The sequence below is a fragment of the Lepidochelys kempii genome, chromosome 5 (assembly GCF_965140265.1).
Source record: "Lepidochelys kempii isolate rLepKem1 chromosome 5, rLepKem1.hap2, whole genome shotgun sequence".
Classification (NCBI taxonomy): Eukaryota; Metazoa; Chordata; order Testudines; family Cheloniidae; genus Lepidochelys; species Lepidochelys kempii.
Window position 1 is genome coordinate 52,405,208 of NC_133260.1, and position 14,661 is coordinate 52,419,868.

Consider the following 14,661-nt stretch of genomic DNA (forward strand, 5'->3'; position numbering starts at 1 on the left):
CCTAAAATAAGTATTACAATCTCAGAAAATTCTAAGTTAAGGTTAACTTAAGAGAAAATAAAACATGCTAAATTATGGAAATGCACAATTGTGGCGCCCAAACAAACTTAACTCTGTCCTGTAGTGACACCAGGACGAGAAGACAAAAATCTAATGTCTATAAAAGCCAGTTTAATGTAATTTGGGACTACAAATGCTACTACACCATAACTACAAATGTATAATTATTGCACAGCGTCACTATAGGGTAAAAGTTTCCTTGAGGTTTTTAAAATATCTTACATGAACACTGAACAAGAAACCCAAATGAGAAGGCTACTGTGGGATATTATTTCTAATGATTTAAAATGCAGTATCAGCTTTTAGCCAGATTCACCAGGACACTCAGGATACTTTACACCAGTGGTTCTCAAAGCCGGTCCACCGCTTGTTCAGGGAAAGCCCCTGGCGGGCCGGGCCAGTTTGTTTACCTGCTGCATCTGCAGTTTCGGCCGATTGTGGCTCCCACTAGCCACGGTTTGCCACTCCAGGCCAACGGGGGCTGCGGGAAGCGGCGTGGGCTGAGGGATGTGCTGGCCACCCTTCCCACAGGCCCCATTGGCCTGGAGCGGCAAACCGCAGCCAATGGGAGCCACGATCGGTGGAACCTGTGGACGCAGCAGGTAAACAAACCGGCCCGGCCCAGCCCACCAGGGGCTTTCCCTGAACACGTAGCAGACCGGCTTTGAGAACCACTGCTTTACACCACTCTGGAGCTGTATAATGCAGTCAGTATACTGGTCAGTTTCCCCAACTCCTGACCTCCACATTGCCCTACATCTCCCAGTTTTCTTCTTTGACCTATTCACCCATTTTCCCCAATATACATACACCTTCACTCCTGTGCCTCACATTTCCGTGTTCACATGCACAGTTTCCTTCTCCCGTCCTACCTGTTGAGTAGATTTAGAGTAATAAGTAGGGTGTTTTTTTAAAGAAATCATTAGAATTTACAGTATTTTGCCAGTATTCTTAACAAGAAATTTCTTATTTCAACAGGGAGGAAGAAAAACATTCTTCTACAGAGGAATTCCATGAAGAACCTCCCTCTTTCAAAATGCCTGCAATCTCCTTTTAGTCTCAATGAGCATGCTGAAAGTGCCCTTTAACAAAGTTGCCCTCTTTCAAAATGACCACTGCTTCCCACTGGTAACAATGGCAGTTCAGCAAGCTGCCCTCTAGAAAGATGGTGGCTCCAAATGCAGTCAGGGATCACCATTTAACTCAAACTAATCAACCAATTTACTTGTAAATTCTCAGAAAATTCAATCTGTACTCAAAGAGTAAATGGAGTAATTTTAGAAAGAATATGCCATATCTTTTATATGTAACAGAATGGTTGAATCCCTGCTATAAGTGCAAAATTCAGCACAACTTTAACTGTAGGACTGTGCATCCATAAACAGAGAAAAATGTATTTGGATTTGTACAGTACCAAAACCTCCTTGCATCAAATGTTAATGTTAAAATTTCTGACTTTTATGCATATAGCATCTCAATCACAATGCTACTAAACATTATGTGAGAAGGGTGAGAAAGACAAAAATCACCCCTTCTGCAGGAAAACTCTTGAGAGAATTACTGGGAGGAGGATTCCCTCATGAAATTTTCTCACAAATAATTCTGTTGCTGGATGGGATTTGGCCGGACAACAGGTTCGGGCCCCCAACTTGGCAGATCTCAGTCTTTCTCCTAGCAGCACAGAGCCATTTACACTAGCTTTACAGGCCTCTGCCCAAACTGACTCCTTGGCAATGAAGTTTCAGGGTGTCTCCCACTGATGCATGCCTTTGGAACTCCCCCTAGAAAGAGCTGCCAGCATAAAGGGGGCATCTCCCAAATGGGACATACAAAGTTGCAAAAGCATGCAAAAGTTAATGAAGCTTAGGGTGTATTAAAATTGGAGGTAGATTTACCATAGATATACAGAGTGTGGAAATGGGGGTGGGGGATAATTGGGATCTGTACCTTTAAGTTGTTTAGCCTTACAGATAGGAAGTCTGGGTGAGAGGTGCTGCAAAAGCCTATGTTCTGATATGCAGAGGCAGTTGGGTAACTGTCCAACTGAATAAAGAGGATCTATTTCAAGCACCTTGGGCCTAGAGCAGTGGTTCCCAAACTCTAACAACCTGTGAACCCGTTTCACTAAAATGTCAAATTTCACGAGCCCCCTCCTAAAAATGAATATTTCCAGGGATTTTCTCCTTTACCTGAGTATAAATGATAAAAGCAGTGATCTTGGAAATATAAAATTGGCTTTTATGACATGCTTATTACACACTATTTATTATTTATTATCTATCATTACAGTATTTTTATTACATTATGAAAACAGCAACACTCTTCCAAGATCTCACTTTCGTAGCTTGTATCACTTTGAATAAGCCTGTTATAAGACAAGGCTCCTATGTTTCATCAAGGAGTATCAGATGTGAAACAGGATGAAGGTATTTAAGAAACCAACTCAGAGTTCCTCCTACACAAGCATTCAGGTCTTGAGCAGTCCAGGCAAACAACGAATGTTACAACAAAGCTTAAACTTGTTCTTCATAATAATTTTTAAAACAATACTAGCTGTCAATTTAATTTTAAAAACAGCAAAAAATATCTACCTCCCTTTCCATTTCTTATAAGGAGTCTTGAAGTTTAAATCTCCTCAGTGTGATTGATATGCTTGCTTTGATCTGCTTAGCTCTTGGAAGTCCAGGGACTCCGGGCTGCTGGCCCCGTGCTGCCTGGGATCCCTAGGGATAGCTCTGTCCGCCATTAGGGAATTTTTTCCCAAGAACCCCCTGTAACATTTTGCGAACCCCAGTTTGGGAACCACTGGCCTAGAGTGATTCCTGAACACCACATGCTACCAGGAGTAATTAAAATTGAAGAAAATAACCTGAGTGGCAGAATGGAGCAGCTAAAAAACTCCACTAGAGCAGAAACTCTCTGGAAATATGGAAGACAACAGCAAAATATTTAAAAAGTGTGTTACTTTCTATCTGCAAGCGATGGGTGACAATCAAAAAGGAAGACAATCAGAAGGTAGTCTTATTTCTGACAGTAGCAGGTTCTGGTGCACTTGATTTATTTATCAGTTTTCAGTTAACTCAGGCAGAAGAGACTAACTATGAAACTGTATTACAAAAGTTTGAGGAGTACTCCGCTCCACCTAAAAATGAAACATGACAGATGTTTTCAACCTGTGTGTATAAAAAGAATTAGTCCTTGACAGGGCAATTAGGACTTGTCAAGCAGTGGTAGTCCAGAATGAAGCTTATGGAGAATGGCTAGTGCTCTGACACTATAGACATGATTGAGAATCCAAAATATCACAGGAAAAGAAAGCTAAGGCTGAAAGGCTCACAGAACTTAAACTCATGATGAAGTAAGAACAGCTCATGGAGCTTCATGTGTTGTGACACATAGCGTAAGGCAGGATAATTCACAGGATATGGAAAAAGATGCAAGAAATTAAATGGATTGCAAACTCTTGCAAAGAGATGTAAATACCAGCAGCGTGTGCATAGCATGGACAAAGAGGACAACAACAGCACTGCTAGCTCAGACCAGTGTTTCATAGAGCAATGAACACCATTGCAGCAGAAGATGAATGGACTGCCAACCTGAAAGCAAATGGGACATATATTAATTTTAAGTTGCACACTAGCGCATAAGCCAATGCATTGCCAGAAACAGTGTTATTAACACCCAAAGAAAATACACTGGTAGTGAAAAATAAAACTCAGGGCTAACAATGTTGAGCTTATCCCTACTAAAGGAATATATGAATTAGATGTATGGGTAAATAACAAAGTAGAACAGATACAATTTGTAATAATACCCAGGGAAAGAGCACCCATTTCTGGATTAAAAATATGTCCACCCTTGATCACATCCAAAGGGTGCACTCACTGACAGGATGGGAGACCAAAACAACTGGGGAACAGTGTGAGGACATCTTCCAGAGAATAGAGAAACTCTCAATAGAGTACAAAATACAGTTGAAAGAGCCCAACTGCCACCCAACACATGCCCTTAGAAAAGTTCCCCTCCCCCTAAGACAGAAGCTAAAAGGAGAAGATGGATAGGGTCATTGCTCTGGGAATCAGAGTGAGTAGAAGAGCCAACAGAGTGGGTACACTCGATCACTGCAAGAAAAAAACCCAGCACTTTTCACGTAGATATTGTCCCAAAAGTATTAAGTAAATATGTAAAAGAGGAATACTTTCCACTACCTACAAGGGAAGAAATTGTTGGGGATATAGCTGATGTCAAATATTTTTCTATTCTGGATCCATCAGTAGGGCTCTGGCAGTGCACAGAAAAACAGTGTACACATTTGTGCACATTCAACACCCTGTTTGGGAGACACTGTTTCCGCAGACTGTGTTTGGGTTGTATTTGGCACCCAAGGTGTTTCACTGGAAAATACAACACATTTTTGTTGGTATAAACTCTATAGAGGGTTCTGCAGTTTACATAGATGATGTTTTGATCTGGGAAAAAAGAATAGAAGAGCATGAGCCAACACTCCAGGCAGCTCTGGAAAGAACAAGAGATCTGCGCTAAAGCTAAACAAACAAAAATATAAATTCTGAGTAGTGGAAATAACATATCTGGGAGAGACGTGAAAAAAGCAAGATGCACAGGCAGATCACAGGAAGGCTGAGTCCACCAGCAGTATGACTGACTCAACACACAAGGAGAGGGCACGAAGTTTTGTTGGAATGGTGAACCATGTAGGGAAATTTGTACCTACTCTAGCAGCTCACACCAGCAACCTGAGGGCACTAGTGTACCAAGATGTCCAATGGACATGGAACACAAATCTTAAAAAAGAGAGTTTGAGAAACTGAAGGCATTAATTGATAAGGCCTCAGTCCTGTGGTTGTATGACAGTAAGTGTTAACCTAAATTGTCCACACACCATCTGCAAATATTGGTGCAGTCCTCCTATAGCAGTATGGTCAAAACAGGAGACCAGTGGCTCATGGGCACTAACAAAAACTGAGTGTCAATATGCTCCAAAAGGAGGCTTCGGTCTTAGTGCATGGCTGTAAAAAGTTTCGTTTCTTTATTTATGGAAGGCTAATGTTAGCTGAAACTGACCACAAGCCATTGATCGCTATTGTGACAAAGGGCCTGGCAACTATTGCACCAAGAAATACAGAGATTATTTTTTCAGTTAGAAATGTGTGATTTGCAAATTGAATACAAACAAGGAAGATATTTGGAAGTTGCAGACACACTCTACAGAGCATTTGAGAAAAGTGCAGTGGAGCAAAGTCCAGAGTCAGACATCATACATGTTAATTTGATTAAAAAACACCTGCCCGGACTTCTATGAAATGTGGACTGTGATTGTCAGAACAACAGCTCAGGATAAGAACCTGCAGAAATTGATTAAGGCCATCAGCACAGGGTGACTAGGACAGCATGTTCCCAGCTGCTATTACCAATTTGCCAGGGGTGGGGGTTTTCAGTCACAGTTGGAATTTTGGTTAGACACCACCATGGAGATCCCTACGGTATTACTGAAAAGTGTTAAAAAGGTCATGAAGGTCATTTAGGAATAAAAAAATCTAAGAAAGGCTAGAGAGATTATATACTGGCCTCAATGAACAATGACATTGAGGAAGCTGTCAAGGCTTATAGCATGTGCCAAAAATACAGGTCAAATGAAGGAAATGAGCCCTCATCTCGGTAACAGAGGAAAAATTGGCCCCTGAAGCCATGTAGGCATAGATGTGTTTACACTGACTGGAGAAAACTATGTACTTGTTCTACACTATTATTCTCATTTCCCTGATACACCCTTATTAGAAGATACTACAGCCAAACAGGTGATTGTGCATATTAAATGTATTTTTGCTAGATATGATATTCTGGCCCTCTCGAACAGAGGGTATTCTATAAAATCACTCAAGCATCAACATTTGTATTTCTTCACTTTTGAGTCTTTCAGCAGCCATCATGAATAGTTAGTTGCACATGTAAGTATCCCACAGACATGTCACCTAGTAAGAAAATTAACTTAAAGGGGGAATTCAATACCCGTTAATGTTATTATTCCAGTGGATGAGGGCAGTCACGTGTGAGTAGACAAGAGAACACAATGAAACTAAAGAATGTCCAAGCACCTGTCCAGGTTTTCTTAAGGCTTTTTTTAGCTTCCCAAACATATATTTAAAGGCCGGTAGGTGAGACACATCTGCTTGAAGTGAAATTGATCAGAAAAAGGAAGGAGTCTCACTCTAGCTTAAACTGAACAACATTTATACTAAAATAGCAAAGTGCAGTATTTTAACAGTGACTGTATGTAAACAGTTAAAAGGACAGTATGCAAAGAGCATTGTAACAGTGAAGAAATACCATTTACAGTTTTAAAAAATTGTCTGTTCTCCAAATGCACACCGTCAATCTCTAACTGGATAGGATCTATGTAGCATTCCTTCCATTCAGCAGAGTGGAAGCATTTCTCAAGAACACAACCTAGAAGGACCCTGTCAAAAGCTGAGGCTATAGAAACACTGGTTGCCAGTAAAGTAAGAGTGTGTGTGTGTGTAGGAACAATCTGTTCCATCTTGTATTTAGCTGTGACACTCTGAGTAAGTTTCCCAGACCTGAAGAAGAACTCTGTGTAAGCTCAAAAGCTTGAGCCTCTCACTGACGAAGTTGGTCCAATAAAATATATTACCTCACCCACCTTGAGGGAATTTATGTCAGTCTTCCAGATCTCTTCTAGGGAAGAAATGCCTCTTTCAGAATAGGAGAGAGCATTGCGTATAGTGATGGGGCCTTTAGCCATTATTGAACAAAGCAGACATTGTGCAAAATAAGCAGGCCCCCCACATATTCCACAGCCACAGAAATCACACCTTGCCACAGAATTGTGCTTCAGAATCTCAACTTTCAATTAAAAGAAATTTAGTTTGTAGCCTTTATGGTTGTGGAGATAATCTTGAAAACATGAATCAAACATAAAGTGATGCAGGGTTGTCTTCTAAAGTGTGCAGAGTTAGCTCTGAGGAGCATGATCTGTCTCATTCATTTCAGCCAGGACTCCATGTACTCCATGGCCATAGAGTTTGGCATTTCTTTCACAATGATACTGAGTTCAGTAGTTTCTCTGTGGAATTCTCCATTTTGCTGCAGCCAGAGGCCTGATATTTTGTTTTCTGTCTCTCTGCCTGTACTTTCCTCTTGTTCTCCAGATTCCTCACTAAGGGGTATTAATATGTGCATTCTACATGCACTGTTCCACTGAGATGGGCAGCAGGGAGCCAAATCTGGAGTCCAATTTTCAGCCAGGAAGCCGGGAGGACCCAGAAGTGTTGGATGGCCAGTGAGGCTGCCTGGAGAACAACACAGTAGCTGAAGCTGGGGAAGTCAAGAAAATGAGCTGCTGAAGCTGGCTACAAGCTTCCTCCTCCGCTGGTACACATAGGAGGCAGAGAAGGAGGTTCTGAAATGGGCTGCCTGGAAAACATTGTGACTGCTGAGAATCATGGAGACAGGCCACCTGAAGAACACAGCAAAAAAAAAAACAACCTCAAAAAGTAATAATTTGTGAAAATAAGCGTTAGTTTGTTTTATGTCAATGAAAAGTTTCAACTACTTTCAATCGCGTGTGCATTTGGGTCAGAAGGAAGGATAGTTTATGAAAATAGAACAAAGAGGTTCTTGCTACAAAATCCAGTCCTGTTGTGCTGTGGAGCAATGGAGTTTGAGAATTATGATTATCACTAGTATACATTCTCTGATTCATTTGAAGAGCACTTCCTCATGGATCTTTCCTGATAATCTTTGGTCTTTTCAAACACATGTACAAACTCATAAACCCCAAAATTCTTTGTAATGTTTTTGAATGAATATTTATATTTATGGTCCTTTGGGCATCTAATGAAGAGATGTGCCTCTTAGTCTCATTGAAGGAAGGACACAAAGAAAGCAAGAAGATCTCCTGTTTCTAACGGAAAAGAGTTGTGTACTTTAAACAAAGGAACAATGTGGAGGCCAACTTGTCCTTATGAAATACTAAGCAAGGAGATTGGTAAAACATCTCAGGCAAGCAGACATAATCTATAATAGCAACTAGAAAATATATTTTCTAGCATTAAGAACTTAAAAAGCAATAGCCTACATCCTACTTGGGATGGAAAAGAGAATAGCAACAGTCTTTAACACTCCATTCAGCCTCCATGTAAGGTAATCTGCATGATATGGGGCTTAACATTAACTAAGACTCAAAAGAATCAGTTGAAAAGGGCGTATTGGTTTATGAAACTGTAAATTATTTGGAGGCAATTACTTTGTCTTTTTCTTGTTCTGTACTGGATTTAGCACATTTTGGGGCAATGTAAAAATCATAAATACTCAAACCCAAAGCAGAAGCCTCATTTGTCAAGTTGCTGTTGAGGAGACATTCATCAAACCTAAGAGGGAAAAAGAAATCTACAGTTTTACTGTGGCCATTTGGTAGTATTAATAGATCTCTCTTTACAATAGAGTCTGGAAGAAATGTCATTATAATAATGAACAGAGATGCAAGAACTTTTGGACTGCAAAAAGATCTCAACACTTACGTTATAAGACCATCTTGAGATGAAGGGAGCCTTTAATGTGTCAGCCTATCAGGTCCAGGGTCATGGAATCAAGGTGGCACCTGCTTAGCTCACCAGGAGACTGCGGTACTATGTGCACAACCTAACAAAGCAGGACTTTACAAAAGAGATGAAAAGTTCTACATAGGAAGCTATAAGGGAAGGAAAGCTCACTCCTCAAAGACGACTAATTTTTGGCTCAGAGCATTCCTACAAACGATTTTGTGTGTGTGCGCAAGATTTCTAGAGCAAAGAAGTTTTCCTCTACCCAACAGTTAGCTGGACTGGCAAAGAAGCTTGGGGCTTTTAGTTCCCTTTTCTGGTTCAGATAAGCTACTATTGCTAAATTGCCTGCACAGTTTAACACTAGTTTTCTTGTCTGAGATACCTAGATCACAAACAAGACTCTTTTTATGTTTCTTTTTTCAAGTATATGTACATGAAGCTTCAACTAAGGGTAGAACCATTTTCCTTGATCCAACATATACAGTTCCTGTGATGGGTTCGGTCACAGAGACCCCCTTGGGACTGTCACCTGATGTGCTGAGACTACCTCTGAGCCTGTTTTCTCTTCCAGTTTGGGCCTTCAGAACCATGCCTTGTTGAGCCAGATATGCTAATCTGCTGCAACACAGACCCAGGGTCTGACCCACACCCCCAAAGCTGCAGACTAAACTGAAAATGGCTTAGCAAGTGCTCCTGTCTCTAGCACCCAGACATCCAGCTCCCAATGGGATCCAAACCCCAAATAAATCTGTTTTACTCTGTATAAAGCTTATACAGGGTAAACTCATAAATTGTCCGCCCTCTATAACACTGATAGAGATATGCACAGCTGTTTGCTCCCCCAGGTATTAAATACTTACTCTGGATTAATTAATAAGCAAAAGTGAATTTATTAAATATAGAAAGTAAGATTTAGTGGTTCCAAGTAATAACAGACAGAAAAAAGTAAGTTACCAAGCAAAATAAAACAAAACATGCAAGTCTAAACCTAATACATTAAGAAACTGATTACAGATAAAAATCTCACCCTCAGAGATGTTCCAATAAGCTTCTTTCACAGACTAGACTCCTTCCTAGTCTGAGCCCAATCCAGTTCTTGTTAGCTCCAGCTCAGGTGGTAACTAGGGGATTTCTCATGACTGGAACCTGCTTTGTTCGGTATATATATATATACACACAGACATAGATATATATATACACAGATATACACAGACAACATGAAAAAATGATATACACAGATATACACAGACAACATGAAAAAATGGGTGTTGCCATACACACCATTTTTCATGTTGTCTGTGTGTATATCTATCTATCTTCCTACTGTATTTTCCACTGCATTCATCCGATGAAGTGGGTTTTAGCCCACGAAAGCTTATGCTCAATAAATGTGTTAGTCTCTAAGGTGCCATAAGTACTCCTCGTTCTTTTTGCTGATACAGACTAACACAGCTACCACTCTGAAACCTGTCAACCTTCACAGATGGCCATGAAAGAGTCTATAAACAGCACTTACTCCACTTACCAGTCAGACAAAGTCAATTTTCATTATTAATATCATCAAAAATAGAAATGATTAATCGTAAGTACTTCTGGAGGTATAGGCCTGTCTTTATGTAATATGGGTGCTGCAGTATTTATACATATATATATATTACAAATATATACATATACTGTACTGAAATACATATCAAGTACAGTGAAAAATATTACATATTGGAGATATATCCAGTTACCCTCCTCCTGCATCCAATGTTTTAAAACCTTTTTCCTGTTTCTTAAAAACCAGATTCAGAAAAAACATATTAGATTACCTAGTTCATCCTACTAAAGTACATGTTGTTAAAGATGGATTCTCTGGGATAAGACCCAAGGACCACTCACACCCTAAACAAGAATCATTCTCTTAGATCTACAAGGTACATACCTAAGAAAGTGTGAAAAAACAAACAAACCTTCTGTGGCTTTGTTGTGCCTAACAACTAAAGTTTTTAGATATTACACATATTCTATTATTGAATACCTGTATTACAATCCACCATAAGGGCTCTGATGTTTTCAAAGCCTTTAAACTGAACCACAGCCTTGAATTCTAATATTGGCAATATAATGTTCTTCACTGAGCATAAAATCCCAGCCTCCTTGAAGTCAATGGTAAAACTCTCATTGGGGAAGGTTATTTTAAAACATTTGTGTTTACATCTATTGCACCTAACCTATTAGGCTATATTTTTCCACGATATCATTGCCATATGCTTCAGTATGTATATACAATATATTTGTAAGAATTTAGAATCTAAAAGTAGATGCTAGACTTCAAAGTCATGTGTTGTTATAGTGCATATAATTAAAAGCAGATGAAACATAAAAACAGTATTGGTCCTGTTGTATATCATATTCATAAGTACAGACAGTCAACTTCAATTGTGGCAAAAATCATTGAAATATGAGATTCACATTTTTGTCACACTAAAGGCTGCACACATCCCAACGATATAGGTTAAAAAAAAACTTACAACAACTCGTTATCCTTGTTATACTTCATGAGAGAGCGCAAGTTATAGTAGGTAGTAGCAATAACAGGAAAATGCATTTATAACACAGGCACTGTCCCATAATAAATATACCTTACCTGCAATGATTCTATCACCTAGTCATTAATCATGCCATTTTACATCTAAAACTGTAAAACAAATCTCTGTTTTTTTGCTTTGTGTTTTTTAAGGTAGGGAGACTCCAAAAAGCAATCCATCAATCTCAAATTAAAAACTGATTGTAAAGCAGGTTGACATGGAAAGGATGTGTGTAGGTCCTGCCCTATGCTGGTTGGCCTACATACAGGAGCCTACCATGTGTCTCCCTTCTTCCTTCCCTGACCTACTTCCAACCAGATCACATACAGTGATCTGACTAGCCATATAAATATACATCTGTTTCATGCAAAAAACTTATTTGATTACTTTTTTGATATTTTTGGATGATGACACTGAACAACAGACAAAGCAAAATGAGCAATAAGACTGAATAGCAAACAGAATAATAGGGATTATAGCATTATAGAGGTAATGTTAAAACAACGGAACACAAAGTTTCTTGTTAGATATCATTTTGATTCAACTACTGAAATCATCCCACCATGCATTTCCAAGTTTAGCATCAACAGTGACCTCTTTAATAGGAGATCTTGAAGAAACTTTCATGAGCTTAACGGGCTGTGGGCTCCAACTCATTTTCCATTTCTCAACGTGAAAGTATCCTTCATTGAAGGTATCTTCTCATCACTAACTTACGTCTAAGATTATTTCACAATTTTTAGAGTTTCAAAAACTTTTCACTTCTGGCACATCCCCTGTTATGATAGTATAATATATTACTATAGTAATTTTGTCACTCTAGAGGCTCTGATCTCCCCAAATTTACTTCACTGAACTCTGTTCCCTGCACTCCACCTGTTATGGGATGTCCACCCCACACAAGGCCTGAAGGGGTAAATTAAGGCAATTAACCTATAGGCTGCACCTGGTGGAAAGCCAGGATGAGCGAAGGCCTAATTGCTGATGAAGTCCAGCTGTGGGAACAGCTGGTCAGGGTTTATAAAGAGAGGAAGTTGGCAGTAGATGGGGAGCTGTAAAGAAGTGAGCCTGCGGTCACAATCCACGATACAAGGGGGAGAGCAGGAGCCTGAGAAAGGCAGGGTAGGAAGCAGTCAAGGGAAGGAGCAGTAAGGTCTGAAAGCCATAAACCTGAACTTCTAGTTTGAGGATCCCTGGATTGGAACCCGGTGTAGAAAGTGGGCCTGGGTTCCCTTACAAGCCACTGTGGGAGTGGCACAGTCAGCACAGAAGTGGACATGGAGACTGCCTGAGACCCTGGAAGGGGAGGATAACTGACTTGGCTGGCGGACAAAGCCATGAGGAGAGGCTCTGCAGCTCCTGACCAGTGAGAGAGGGGTTGCAGGCCAAGTGACTGAGACAATGGGCTGACCGACTACAAAATAAAATGCAATGGAGCGCAAACAGTGGTGAGCTAATTCCCCAGATGAGCCACGAGAAGGCGCTGCCGAGTGATGAGTAGAGCACACACCTGTTACACCATCAGAAAAACTCCCCTCCAGAGGAGGGGGATTAAATACTGTTCTATTAACAGGAGCTACAAACAGCAAACATGTCAAAATATTGTGCCCGTAAATAAACAAGTACTAAAAGCAGAAAAAGCTTAGATTACAGAAATTTGATCTACTTACAGTAGTACATTTTTTAACAATTCCATTCCTCTGAAACACAATTTACCAACTCAGCTAACTACAATAAATACATGGCTGGGTGTTTTCCCCCAATTTTATTTTTGCTTTTTCCCCATTTTTGTATAGCTCATGAAAGGTGTGGGATTGATAGCTCTGAAGACTGTTGCCTTGTTATTTGTCCACAAAACAAGTACAGCCTGGACAGCTGCTGTGCAAAATTATTCATGCTGTCCTGCAAATTGCCTCAATCCTAACCAGAAAGGAGAATTTAAAGGGGTGATACAAGCATGATGCCCACTTATTCCCTAGTCTTTTTGCAGAAGATGACAGTTAGTGCTAATTGCTACACAACTTCCTGTCAACTAGTAACGGAACCAAGATCACCTCTAGTTAACATATTACAAGATACTAAGTAGTCATCCGATGATAACAATTTGGGACAACATGCAGGATTTAAATGGGTAACCTAGAAGTTAAAGACTCTTAAACCCATGATCAATCTTCTGATCAATCTTCTGAGCCATCCATGCCAAATTCATGCTTATTAGACAATCTGTAATAACAGTCTACTTCACAGTTATTCAGAAAACATAATTCCACACAAAAAGGTAACTGAAAGTAATGGTCTGACAAACTGAAAAAAGCCTAAAGACACTCACACTTAAGACTAATACCCTGGCCAGATTTTTGACCCCACTACAGCCTCTTTGTGTCACTCTGGAGGGACATAGGGGCTATAAAGCCCTCTTAGCTAGCCTTCTGAGGATTCCATCAACACCGATGACGTAGAATTGTCACAGTGGTATCCTCACCCCAGTATAAGGGATGTGGCTGGAGAAAAAGGAACACAGATGCTGCATTCTGGCTACCCCAGCTGCTGGCACAGCTCTTTCGGGCCACAGGCAGGCAAAGTAACTTTGACCAAATCTGAGGCTGCTTTAAGTTGTACCAGGAGCTGAACCAAAGGGCCTCAAAAGTCGCATACAGCCTCCTTTCCCCCTTATTCCTCCTGTTGTCTTGCTCTACTGGATCAGATGATTCAGCCCCTTATATTTACCTCACTTCATAACACCTAGTCTAAATATTGTAACATGATATGCTTCTTTAAAAGGTGAAAGGACATTCTGAGGATTTTACTTCCTTTCAGGATGCAAATGTCCAAAGAACAAACTCATTCTAAGGCAGGGGAGGCCAACCTGAGCCTGAGAAGGAGCCAGAATTTACCAATGTACATTGTCAAAGAACCACAGTAATACGTCAGCAGCCCTCCATCAGCTCTGCCCCGCCGCTCCCACTGCCTCCCGCCCACTAGAAGCCCCTGCTTCCCTCCCTGCACCTCCTGATCAGCTATTTAGTGGTGTGCAGGAGGCTCTGGGCGGGGAGGGAGAGAAGTGAGTGCACTGCAGGCTCAGGAGAGGGGGCAGGAAGGGGTGGAGTGGGAGCAGGGCGTGTGGCAGAGCCAGCGGTTGAGCAGTGAGCACCCCCTGGCCCATTGAAAAGTTGGTGCCTGTAGCTCCAGCCCCAGAGTTGGTGCCTGTACAAGGAGCCACGTATTAACTTCTGAAGAGCCGCATGTGGCTCCGGAGCCACAGGTTGGCCACCCCTGTTCTAAGGCATCTATGGAAAGCAAATCAGAGTACTTGAGATCAGGAAGCTGTAGATCAGATATTCCTTCTTTTTTTGAATCACTACTGCCCAGAGATTTTTCTTTGAATATAATAATCAGGCATACAATAAACCAAATACAGTAATATATATACATATAAATATAACTTA

The 14,661-nt window shown here is 40.6% G+C and overlaps 1 protein-coding gene and 1 long non-coding RNA gene across 9 annotated transcripts in view; both read right to left on the minus strand.

Annotated features, from left to right (window-relative positions):
* SSBP2 (single stranded DNA binding protein 2) overlaps positions 1–14,661 on the minus strand; it is a 273,747-nt gene that overhangs the window by 178,890 nt on the left and 80,196 nt on the right. The gene's annotated exons all lie outside the window — the stretch shown is intronic.
* Positions 706–14,656, minus strand: LOC140911414 (uncharacterized). Its single transcript, XR_012158938.1, has 3 exons — positions 8,619–14,656; positions 8,416–8,468; positions 706–7,555 (listed from the first exon to the last, which is right to left on the minus strand). It is a non-coding gene; the product is annotated as an uncharacterized lncRNA (long non-coding RNA).